General features: G+C 44.1%; 1 protein-coding gene across 1 annotated transcript in view; it reads left to right on the top strand.

The window, feature by feature from the left end:
* The window catches only part of MDGA1 (MAM domain containing glycosylphosphatidylinositol anchor 1), a 141989-nt gene that overhangs the window by 1053 nt on the left and 129780 nt on the right, over nucleotides 1–11156 (top strand). The window lies entirely within an intron of this gene.

Raw genomic sequence — 11156 nt, 5'->3', positions numbered from 1 at the left:
GGGGGGTGGGTGCTGCTTTTGCACCCAGAGAACTTCGCTGCTGCTGTTTTGCGTCTTGAGGCGGGCGAAGGGAAGCTTTCTGTGGCAGAGCTGATGTCGAGCTCCTTGATTTCCTTTTCCTATTATTATTATTATTAGGTCTGTGATGGTGTTTATCCCCCCGTTTGCAGGCGGCTAGGCAAATGGCAAACTCGGGTGTCCCCTGCGAGGTCGGGGTCCCGCGGGCAGAAATCTGCAGCCCTTCAGCTTCCCAGGGCAGGAGAGGAGGGAGGGTGCACACGCAGGGGCAGGCACCCCATAGCCCTGCCGAGCACACCCCTGGGCCGAGGGAGAGCAGCCAGGATTTACTTTGGTCAGCTGTGCAGACCCCCTTTCCCTTTCCCAGCCCTCTCTTAATTCTTGCTTTACAAGATCTGCATTTCCAATACACGGGGGGGGGGGGATGAAAGCAACCCACAGGACTTGCCTCTCATAACAGGCCTGCTTTATCTTGGCTTGCAGCTCAGTTGTGCGTTGTTATAAAGTCCTTCTGGAAGGCATGCCGCCGCCTCTAACAAGACAAGCTCTCTGAGCTCTGAACTGAGACCCCAGTGAGAGAATCCAGCCCCCTCCTCCTCCTCTTTAACAGCATGCAGCCAGTCTCTTGTGTGAGCTCTGGCAAAGCTCAGCTCAGTCTTGCTGGCTGTGGGCAAGTCTTTGTAGGTCACTTTTTCATGATGTATTTCTTTGATGGAAGCAGTTCCTCCTTTCTCTTTGAGGGCTGGGATGTTAAATTGACTTTACGTCTGTTTTGTAAAGTAACCAATTTAAATGGTATTTTTTACTCCCCCCCCCTCTTTTTTTTTCCTTCCTCCCAATATTTTCTCTCTGTTTGAATGTCCGGAGGAAAACTGCAGGAAACTCCTAAGGTCAGAGAGTAGCATGAGTTTGTGGTACATAAACTTAGTGAGGTCAGGTTATTTAATCCATTACAACAGGTAATCCACTTATAGTGAAACTTTTCTGCTTTTGTTTGAATGCGCTTGCTGCCATGTAACTGTCACTCATGGTGGAAAAGCCTCCTTCCTCAGAAGCATAGCTGAGGGACAGGTTTAAAAACTGTTTTTGCTTAAATCTGCTGTAGGAGGTTGCTTGTTGTATTTTTCATCCACTTCGGTGAACTCTTATTTGATAGAGTTGCTGCTAAATTAGATCTACAGAATAATTTACTGATGTTTTATTTTGTGCTTTTCTCTCGGAGAGAAATTGGAGAAGCTGTATACAAAAGAAAGCATGATAGATGTGCACTAAGATGAAGGCATCCTTTTAAGTCAGAATGGTACAACTGCTGCTATTCTCTTACTCCAACTACAGAAACAAAGGAGAAGTCCTGTCTCTTCCCACCTCTCCCTTCCCCTACATCTTCAAACTATCTGTTGAGACCATTAGGAGTTTTAATACACAGCTGTCTGAGTGCAGCCCAGAGCAGTGTATTGTGGAATCGGCACACCACAAACTTTTACAGTGATTAATAGCTTTCATATTGTGTTTCCCAATTCTGCCTTCAGTCCACTACCCTTTACTGATTTCTTGCATTGTGCAAACCAGCACTGGTTGGAGGTGAAATTGCTGTTATTGATGGCTCATGCAGAGCTGGAATTATACTGTTTTATTTGCAAGGATAACTAAAGCAGGATTAGACACCAGTTCCACTGCCCATTCATTTCCAATTGTCCCAGATGTTACTCTCTAGCCATGGCTTCAAGCTAAACACGCTTGGAGTGTTCTCCGTTCTAAATATTTGTCTCATGTGGCACTTAATGTAGAAATTTGGGAATTCATGTCATGTTTCAGGTGCATATTTCTGCTTTGGAATATTTATTTATCATGATGAAAGTGGGGAGTGGCATCTATTTGAGTCTATAAATATATTTTACTCTAGTAAATCTGCTGAGATTAAATCAGATTAAACTAGATAAAGTATCCATGTGATGTACCCTTTAAATAATACACCCACATGGATACACACAAAAGACCTCTGTCTGGGGAGCAGAGTTGTTAGAGAGGTTTATTGAGATGAATGGTATAAATAAAATGCGTGTAAGGGCATTGCTGAGAAAGAAGCATTTCCAATGGAGGTGTAATTTAATTAGGAGTCAAGGTGCTTTTAGCTTGTTACCTGAAGAGGCTTGTTATACAAATTGGCATTTGTTGTAGTGATTGAAGACTGTCTGAAACCCTCTTCTCATTAGCTGATCCTGTCAGTTCAACCTTGTTTGCTGAAATAAGGCAAGGCTGGCCTGATATGGAAGGCAGTTCAGCAGACTGCCAAAAGGCAACTTTCATTACCGCTTTGTGTACCCCATTTCCCAAACAGCCTTTTCAAATCCCAGTACCTTGCTGCCCCGGGTGAAGATGAGGAGCAAGTGGTAATATATTTTAAAGAAACGTAATTCCTAACTAGATAGCTAGAGCCAGAAATCAGGTGATGGGGGAGAGCAGAAGATAAGATAAGGGGAAAGGAGACTTCCTTGAAGTTATCAGTGCTTAAAGACAATAATTTAGACTGGAGGTGGAGAATAGCGAAGGGTTTCTGAAGGGAAGAGTATGGCCCTTGCTTCCCTGTCAGCCTTGTGGACTTTAGTAGCTCTGGTTCAGAGCATGCACGGGGCTGCTGCTTTGCTTGCTCCGTGCTGTAGCATTTAATAAGCATTAATAAACATTTCTGGGTGTCTTGCAGCTGGCACTGTGCAGCTGGTCAGCAGCAGCCTTTCAGGCTGAATAAAAGGGAGCGAGATAGTGTGTTCCCTGCTGCCCATAGCTCACCTGCGGAAACTGCGACCGAGAAGCCTTCCAGGAATGGTCATCGCAGGTGGAGCGAGGGGCTACGGCAAGGTGAAGATAAGGAAGGCTTAGGCTGAGCAGCAGGGAGAGCTGCCTGGCGGTGTGATGGGGAGAGGGTTGCATGGACCACATGACTTCAGACACTGAAAACTGGTGGGGGTGAAGCATTTGCAATACTGAATAGCTCTGCTCTGACCTCTGAGGTTGGGAATAACTGACCCAGTGGAGCCTCTTCTTTAAAGAGAAACCCACACGCTGAATCAGCTGTGACATACCACTGCAGGCAGCCAAAAAACCTACTGGGAGAATGTTTTCTTGCATCTGTATTGAGGAATGTCATGGTAAAACATATCCTGGATTTAGGCCATAACCACTAACACTTTTTCATTTCATGTGCGCATGACATGATTTGTTTCCCACTCCTTTTACCTGTAAAGTAAAAGCTTTTTCCTAGAGTTTTCAGTGCAGCATCATCCAAGCAGGATRCCTCGTGCCCTCTTGCGACCTGTGTGTGCGTTTTTCACTGTCAGATTCTGGGTGCGCAGACACACAGCTCAACCTTGATCTTGGTGACCTGCATCAGTCCCTCTCCCCTGCTTCCAAATAGCTGTTTTGCCGGCTGGGCCGGGAGCATGGACAGGGAGCTCTTCAGCTTTGTTACTGTTATCCCAGCACTCTGTGCACCTGATCCTGTGCCCTTTGAAACGGTGAGCAGATCGTTGACTGAAGTAGCAGCGGAGCCGGCTCCTGTGAGCTGCTTCTTGGCTGATTAAGTCTGGAAACCGGGATGTGTGAGCATAGTGGTCCTCAAGGATATATATACATTTTACATATATATTTGAATATGTGCACGCACACACACACACCTATGTGCATCTTTCCCTTCGTGCTTGCTTTGTGTTGTCCAGCTCTTAAATCTGTGGCTCATTAGGGTATCAGCCTTCTGTTACGAGAACGAGCAGAGTGTCATAACTTGAGGGCTATAGAAATAGTCTCATCTAAGGACTGAGTTGACCGAAGGCTTGCATACTTTAGCAGCCCTTTAATGTCAGGGCATTAAGTCTGTCCAGTTTGGTGGTCTGGCATGCCTTGCTTGCTTCCTACAGTAGTGTGTGTCAGGTCCGCCCTTCTGTGTCACCAGAACCTCTATTTTAGCTCACCGGCTTTATGCAGCAGATAAGCTGTCAGCTGACTTTAATATGCAGTACTAGAAAACTGACATTATCCTCCTGACAGGTTGTTTGCAACTTACTGGTAGAAGTCAAAATATTTCACTATAGGTGTCATCAGAAACCACTATCTTATGCTAATTTTTGTGGGAACATGAAGACAGATGTTGAATAATTTGACATAAGCAGCAAAGCTTATGAAATTATCACCGTGTCAGATTTGCATTGGATTTTTTTTCCCCTTGGGAAAAGAAAAGATATGCATCATCAGATGGTTTGAAAAGATAGGAGAGGGAAACACCATAAGTGGCTCCCAAGAAGCAGAAGGTGCCGCAGAAAGTGGCCCTGTAGGCTCACTAGTGAGACAGCAGTTAAGCAGTGGCAATAAGGAATGCTGAGCTCTTGGGACTTCTTCAAGTAACAAGACAAAGTGACCTCCAGTCTGGGAACTCAATTTTATAAAACTTTCTATATACCACAAACCCCAGTGTTCTCCCCCCTTCTTGAGTTACTACTACTCTGCTTTCTCATATAGTGAAGTTTCCGTTGTCTTATCGCTCCCTCCACAGATGCYGCACTCTCTGGGGTTGTTAAGCATGGTCTGTGCCTATGTGTATTGCTTGCACCGCTATGGCTTGTTACAGCGAGGAAGGAGCGGGGCTGAGGAAGAAAGGCGTTCTGGCCAGTGGCAGTGTGCTGGCAAAAGCAACAGGGATAAACGCGTCTCTATCTGAGGAAGACTGCTTGCGGGGATATTTCTTGCTGCATTTGTGGAAATGTTTTGAACCCCGGCTGCAAATGGTTTCTTTAGCCAGCATAAGGTAAGTCTTCAGAGGACGAGTCTGCTTGTGTAGCTCTGGAGAGGCAGTTTAGCTGGGGAAGTGCCCATCGGGGTAGATGAGGTGTTGGCATTTTTTGTGTGCAGGGGTTGCAGTGTTGTGTTGCCAGAGGGTGCTGTGTCTCGCTGTGGAGAAGCTGAGGGTATGGCTTGCGCTGGGCTCCTTCCACACAAAAGACAGCAGAAAAAGTTGTTCTGCTCTCAGAAATGCAGCAGGTGCCTTCACRTGGTAATACACCGAGGGGCATTAGGCTATACTTGGCAGACAAAACACCCTGATGTGCCCCAGAGGGCTGGAGGRGGAGGGAGGGAGGGTATGGCACCAACACCGTGCAGCGGAGGGCAAATTGGGCAGGGCCTCTAGGATCCACTGAAGAGCAACGCGCTGCGAGGTTGAGGATGTGCGTGTTTCGTGTCTCCTTGCCRGGCTTATCTGGCGAGATCGCTGGTCTGTTAGGATCCAAAGCACTTGCTTTGAAAAGAACAAAGCTTTTATCTGTCCCTTGTGTGTGTGTGTGGGGGGGGGAACGACAAAGGTTTATTTTTATAGCCCAGCATTTGCTTAGTGTTTAAAAGAAGAAATTAAATGTGTGATATCCCATGAAGCTGACAATCAAAAGTGCTGCATTAAAGAGCTAGAAAAAAAGGTGATAGATGCTGCTGGGATTTCCCTTTCCTGGCTCCAGATAGCTTGGCCCAACAAAAGTTGAGCTGGAGAAGGGCTTCTGCCAACAGATTAACTGGGACAGGGTGAAAGCATTGATGCTGGGACACGTCTCCTTGACTCCATGAGGCAGCAGAGCTGAGGGTGCCTCAGCAGCGAGATATTTGATCAGTGCTGGTGCTTTGGCCCTCGGGAAAACGTGGCCAAGGGGCTCTGCCTCAGTGCCCTGTCATCTGAGCGCATGGCTGCCTTCAGGGAACTCTTTTCGTACCTGTGCATTGGCCCCACGGTATCCCAGTCAGCTTCTGGCCACTACCACCTTGCGTTTCAACACCTAAATACCGCAGGCCTTGGTTGGTGAAGGGAGGTATCTGAAGTTGAACAGGGAACTAGAGAGTGCAGAATATAAAAACTTATTTTTTGAATTTTCTGCTTCTTTTTTTTTTTTTTTTTTGGCTGTGCAGTCTAGTTATTCCAACATATATTTGCCTGACTAGATTCCCAAAGTCTACAGAGAGCTTTACGTTCTAGTAATATTTAAATTCCTCCGAGGAGAACCTCATCTTTGYACTCTTCTGTGAAGCACTGTGCATGTTCTTCGTATTGCGCTAGTAATGAAAGGCAGAGTAGACATAATTACACATTTCAGTGATTGCCAATAAGGAAGGACAGTCTGCCGGGGACTGCYGTGGTGCTGGCGCAGTGATTCGGAGTTGCCACTGCTGATTTGTGAGCGTCTCACGGCTTYGGGCTGAGTGGCAGGCTTCTAGGGAGCGCGTAGCAAGCCGAGCAGCAAGGCTTTTGAGCAGCCTCTGTAGAACTGTCTGGTCTCTTGCTTTCCTGGTGCTCTGTCCACTCGTGCTGCAAATCACTTATGGAGGTGGTGTTGGCTGCTGCTGCTGCTCTTGTGCTTTACCTTGCACAAGAGAGAACTAACTAAAAATCAGTGTGGCTTGTGGTTTCTCTATGCTGTGAGCCATAGTGTAGGACAAGTGGTGTGCACACACTTGTGCGGGGTGGGCGTAAGCAGGAACGATGGCAGGGTGAGGGTAGCAATGGACAAGGGTGCTGCAGGACCTGCCATTTCTGAAGAAAAACTAGCAAATGTTGCACAAAGATGAACTGACATAACATTGAAMGTTAAAGTTGAGATGTGAAAAAAGATTTTGGACGTCTGCAGGCAGACATTTAATACAGGCGTAGCTGTTTGCCATTGCTACTTGCTGTTYGTTCTTCACTGATTAGCATAAATTGTTTTAAGATAAATGTGGATTGAAATCTTGCGCATCTCTTGTGTCTTCATGATAAAGGGAAAAAAACAAAAATGTTATTTAGAAGGATGTTTGGGAAACATGGCAAAATGCCTTTTGTTTACAAATGCCATTTCTCCCAGTGGTGCTTGTTCTGTGCCTTGCACTGTGGGAAAAGGCATTCGTAGAATTGCAGGGTGAARGATGATTGTCTCTTGCTACGTTCARCGAATGTGTTATTCTGTCTGTGAGCATCCCTCCAAACAGTGGGGATGTGAAGAACTGAGAGTGATAAAACTAAGGTGACTTAAGCTGGAGAGAGCTGGGGATGGGAGACTCAACTCCTCTGCCAGTCAAGTGAATCCTTTTAGGGTGTTAAGAAAACTTCAYTGGTTCCACAGCAGATGTTAGATGCTGAAAATCCTCTCAGAGCGCACAGACAGGGTTTCTTGGGAGTTTGTGTTTCTCGTCACTGTAATATTTGAGTGCTTTCACATCACTGTAAAATTCGGGTGCTCTATGAACTTTCACTTTTACAATGTGCCTGTTGTCTACAGTTGTTTCAGTCTGCATGTGGGGAAATAAGACAAAGTTTTAGTGATTTATCCTTGGCAGAACGGAGACTGAACATCAGCAAAGTCTGAAGCATCCTTTTCTCTCTGGAAAAGTGCAGCTGGTATTAACTATGATCCCTGTGGTTGACAGGCACAAAGTAAATACATCCTTGAGAAGGAGGAATAAGCCATTGAGAACATGTTTATATCCAGATATCTCAGAATCAAACTTTTAATTCAAAATACAAAACTTTTTTTTCCCACTCACTACAAATTTAGTTCCTTTTTGCTCACAGATGAAGATTTATTTTAGAGTGGTTTTTGGAGGTGTTCCAGAAGCTGAGCTTTACTGTGCAGCACTTGGGGTGGTGGTGGGGAGAAATCTTTCAGATGTGAGTAGATGTCTTTTCTACCTGAGTCTGCAGGTGGCTTGAAAAATTGCTCTGAGGGCTTTGCTCAGGGTTAGTTCTGAAATCCGTTGACTCTTTCAGCAATGATTTAAATTATTTTGCTCTGGATCAAAGCGTCAAGGGAACAGTACCTTTTACTACAAAAAGTTGTGTTCATGCATGAAAAAAATTAAATTACTCCCAAGGGAAGGAAAACAAAATCTCCATTTGTTATGAATGAGCAGAGATTTGGGGTGGGGGAAAAAGCAGGAGACTGTATCACAGACACTCTCCCCAGTAAAAATCTGGGACAGAGGGGARGGTTATGGTAATGTGGCTGGAGCTGTGGCTTTAAAATGGGACTGGATGCCGATGCAAAGAACAGTTTTTGAGGAAGTAAAAGGAAAGTCTGAATGTTCAAACWCTTGTTATTTTAAGTATGTGCTAAGCCCATATTCTTATTTTTCTTACAAGTGCAAAGATAGGAAGAAAACTGTAATGTTTATTTCACAAATGCTAACAAAGSCTGAAAGGAATTAGTGTCCATGATSTTTTTAAGAGAGGTTTTTCTTTTCTATTTAGAACAATTAAAATTCGTATGTATGTGTTTGAGAAGAGGATTATCTCAATCAACGATCAAATAATTTCTGAATAATAYGGCCTTATCTCTGATGGAAACAGGGAACCAGAAGTGGGCATTGGTGTTAGCTTCACTTGCAAAGATCCCCATTTTAAGGCATAGTGCAAAAGTTGTGCCTTGTTTTTCCTCCTACCCTTCTAGGAAAGAGAGATGCTTGGAAATTGCATAAGAATATAGGATCTTTCCAACGCTAYGAGACAGTGTGAGTAGGGGGAATAGTCTTGGAAACAAATGGACTTAATGTGCATAAACACTATGTCTGAAATTAGGAAAGTAACTCGTGGGTACTCTCTTGAGCTAGCTTTAGATTAGTTGTTTTGGTTACTGATCGCAGTACAGCTGTAACAACATGGAGCTCAGCTATGATCCAACTATTTAGGCAACAAGTGGTGCGGATTTTGCAGCTTTTTGTGAGCCTCATGCTTCCAAGGTCACCTAGAAGCTAGTAGATAACTAAGCTGGGGGCATCTACACCAGGTTCATTCTTGCTTTTGGATTGCAGTGCAAACATATATACTCAACTGCTGGCTGTGCAAATGGGTAGCGGTCCTCTAAACCCAGCTAGCTGCCTTATTGTGGGGTACAGTTTGAAGCTTGTGGGCTGCAGCAGCTTGGCTGGCACAATCTGACAACTGCTAACCCAGTTTAAGACAAATGCCAGAGTTGTTCTTGCTCTGCAGCATCTGCCGAGCTAGAGTAACTTGTAACGTGGGAATCCAGGTTGGCTAAATGCAGCTTGCTGTTGTGAAATAAGCCTTTTGACAACAGGTCCTGAAAGTGAAATCACCTTTAATTTTGAATTTTTAATGGAAAAGCTATTCTTGAATAACTCCCTGCATAGACAAACCTTGCATTTAACTGTGATTAAGTTTCTAAATTGTTTTTTCAAAACGGAGTCRTCAAGCTCCTGAACCATGTAGCTATGTCTGAAGACGTTATCCGTAGAAACTAAGCTCCTGCTTTCGTTTAAAATGGCATAACAATAGTTTGCTTTTTGGTTGGTCAAAGATACKGTGAATGAGAATTTTCATCCATATTCCCATAGAAAAATGAAATTGATAATAGAAAATGATTGCTTACTATGATGTGCGTGACTACTACCATAAATCTTCCATGGTGGGATGCAGGGTGAAATGCATGAATATCACTACAACAAATTGAATGGAGCAGTTTGTTACATGTTCGTGTTTGGTAATCAGGCTTGAAACATGATGTAAAAGGAGAAATTGGCCAAAGTCAGCGGTAGTTATCGAAACTAGAAACTGCTCTGTGGCATTTGCAAAAGCCTTGGCAAAGATAACATGCTGYTTCTTGTRGATCAGAAGGAGCATATGTGTCTACTTATGGCTGATGGTTATTCCAAGTGGCCAGCAGTAGAGTGTGYGCTATTTGACAAGCAGTTCTGTTTCTCAGATTATTATGGAGACATTTCAAAGTATGTTTTCCGAATATAGCTTGCTTACAGCTATCTCTTCAGATAAGAGACATTCAGTAAAAAACACTAGATCTGCTGTTTATCACTCAGCTTCAGAGGTATCATCAGGGCATTTTGTACAGACACTTAAAAGAGCAGTAAGGAGAAACGAGGAGAGCACCCTGCAACATAATATTGCAAACTTTTATTTCATTGCATAGGTCTGCATTACAGAATAGCATGCAGGAAATCTCCAGCAGAGCTAATTATTCATAAAACAGATTTCAGTTTAAGAATTGCATTTGATTGTCTCAAAGCAAATCCAGAAAAAGAGGTGAGAAGAATAGAGATGAAAACCACTTGGCTTGTTATACCAAAATAAAAGCTTTGTAGAAGAAGGAAATGGGGGAAGATGCTAAAAAGTACTAGGAGCTGTGACACACTTGGTGAAGTAGGGAAACGAAAGAAATGTGTCAGGCTATTGCTAGATTGAAAAAAAAAAAAGAGAGAAAAGAAATAAAGAAATTGATGCTGTTGATGGTGTGTAAATTCTTGGAGTGAGAATATTTCTCTTTCATTGGCCTCATGATAATACCCACGACATTGTGGCTGTTGAAAATGAGGGATTGGAAGAGCAAGTGAAAACAGCCAAGCCTGACAGGCACAAGTTTTGCCTAAATAAGATTACAGAAGTCCTGAAGGGCGATAGCTGTAACTCCAGGATCGCGTGAAAGGAGGCTAGTCTTAGCCCTCTGGTTGCAGGGACCAGGAGTGTACAATGCTGCTTTCGCATAGACATTTACACACACTTTTTTTTAAGGACCTGAAATGCTCTGTGCGGAGGAATTGCAGTTGTCTGTTGGGAAGCAGCTGCGGCTAACCCTGAGGCTGGAGCCCAGATCTCAGATTGGCGTAGGATGGATGGTGGCTTGTAATTAAGGGACTTACTTGTTGTACTAACTCTTCCGATTTTCCTTTCTTTTTAATTATTTTCTTTTTTTCTGATCCAGTTAAAGTCAGCGTAATTAGTTTTCAAGGCACATTTGGCTGATTGGGTTTCTGTTGATACAAGGTCTTATTTCTTGCATGTGGTTTGTCACATGCAATGCTGCTGGCCAGGCTCTGGCTCCAGCCTCTGTTGCTGTCTGGCCAGGAGGGATGAGGGATGCTTGCGTTTCCTCAGATCCTCTGGGAAAACTGAATTTGGGGCTGGGGGATGGGGTGGGGGAGTTGCAGGAGCTAGCGGATATCACTCTCCTGACTATAGTTTTTGACTCTGTTGTGCTGTTCATGTAGGTAGCATTTTAATTTTAAGGCGAGGAAGTTAAATCCAGATGAGTCGTTGTTGTAGTAAAAATGCTGGCCTGAAACATGTCATGTAACAACTCGGAGACTGTCTCTGTCATTTTTCCTTT

The sequence above is a fragment of the Rhea americana genome, unplaced genomic scaffold, assembly GCF_003343005.1.
Source record: "Rhea americana isolate MKP2758 unplaced genomic scaffold, rheAme1 scaffold_119, whole genome shotgun sequence".
NCBI lineage: Eukaryota > Metazoa > Chordata > Aves > Rheiformes > Rheidae > Rhea > Rhea americana.
The sequence above is the reverse complement of the archived record's forward strand: the minus strand, read 5'-3'. Positions and strand labels throughout refer to the sequence as shown.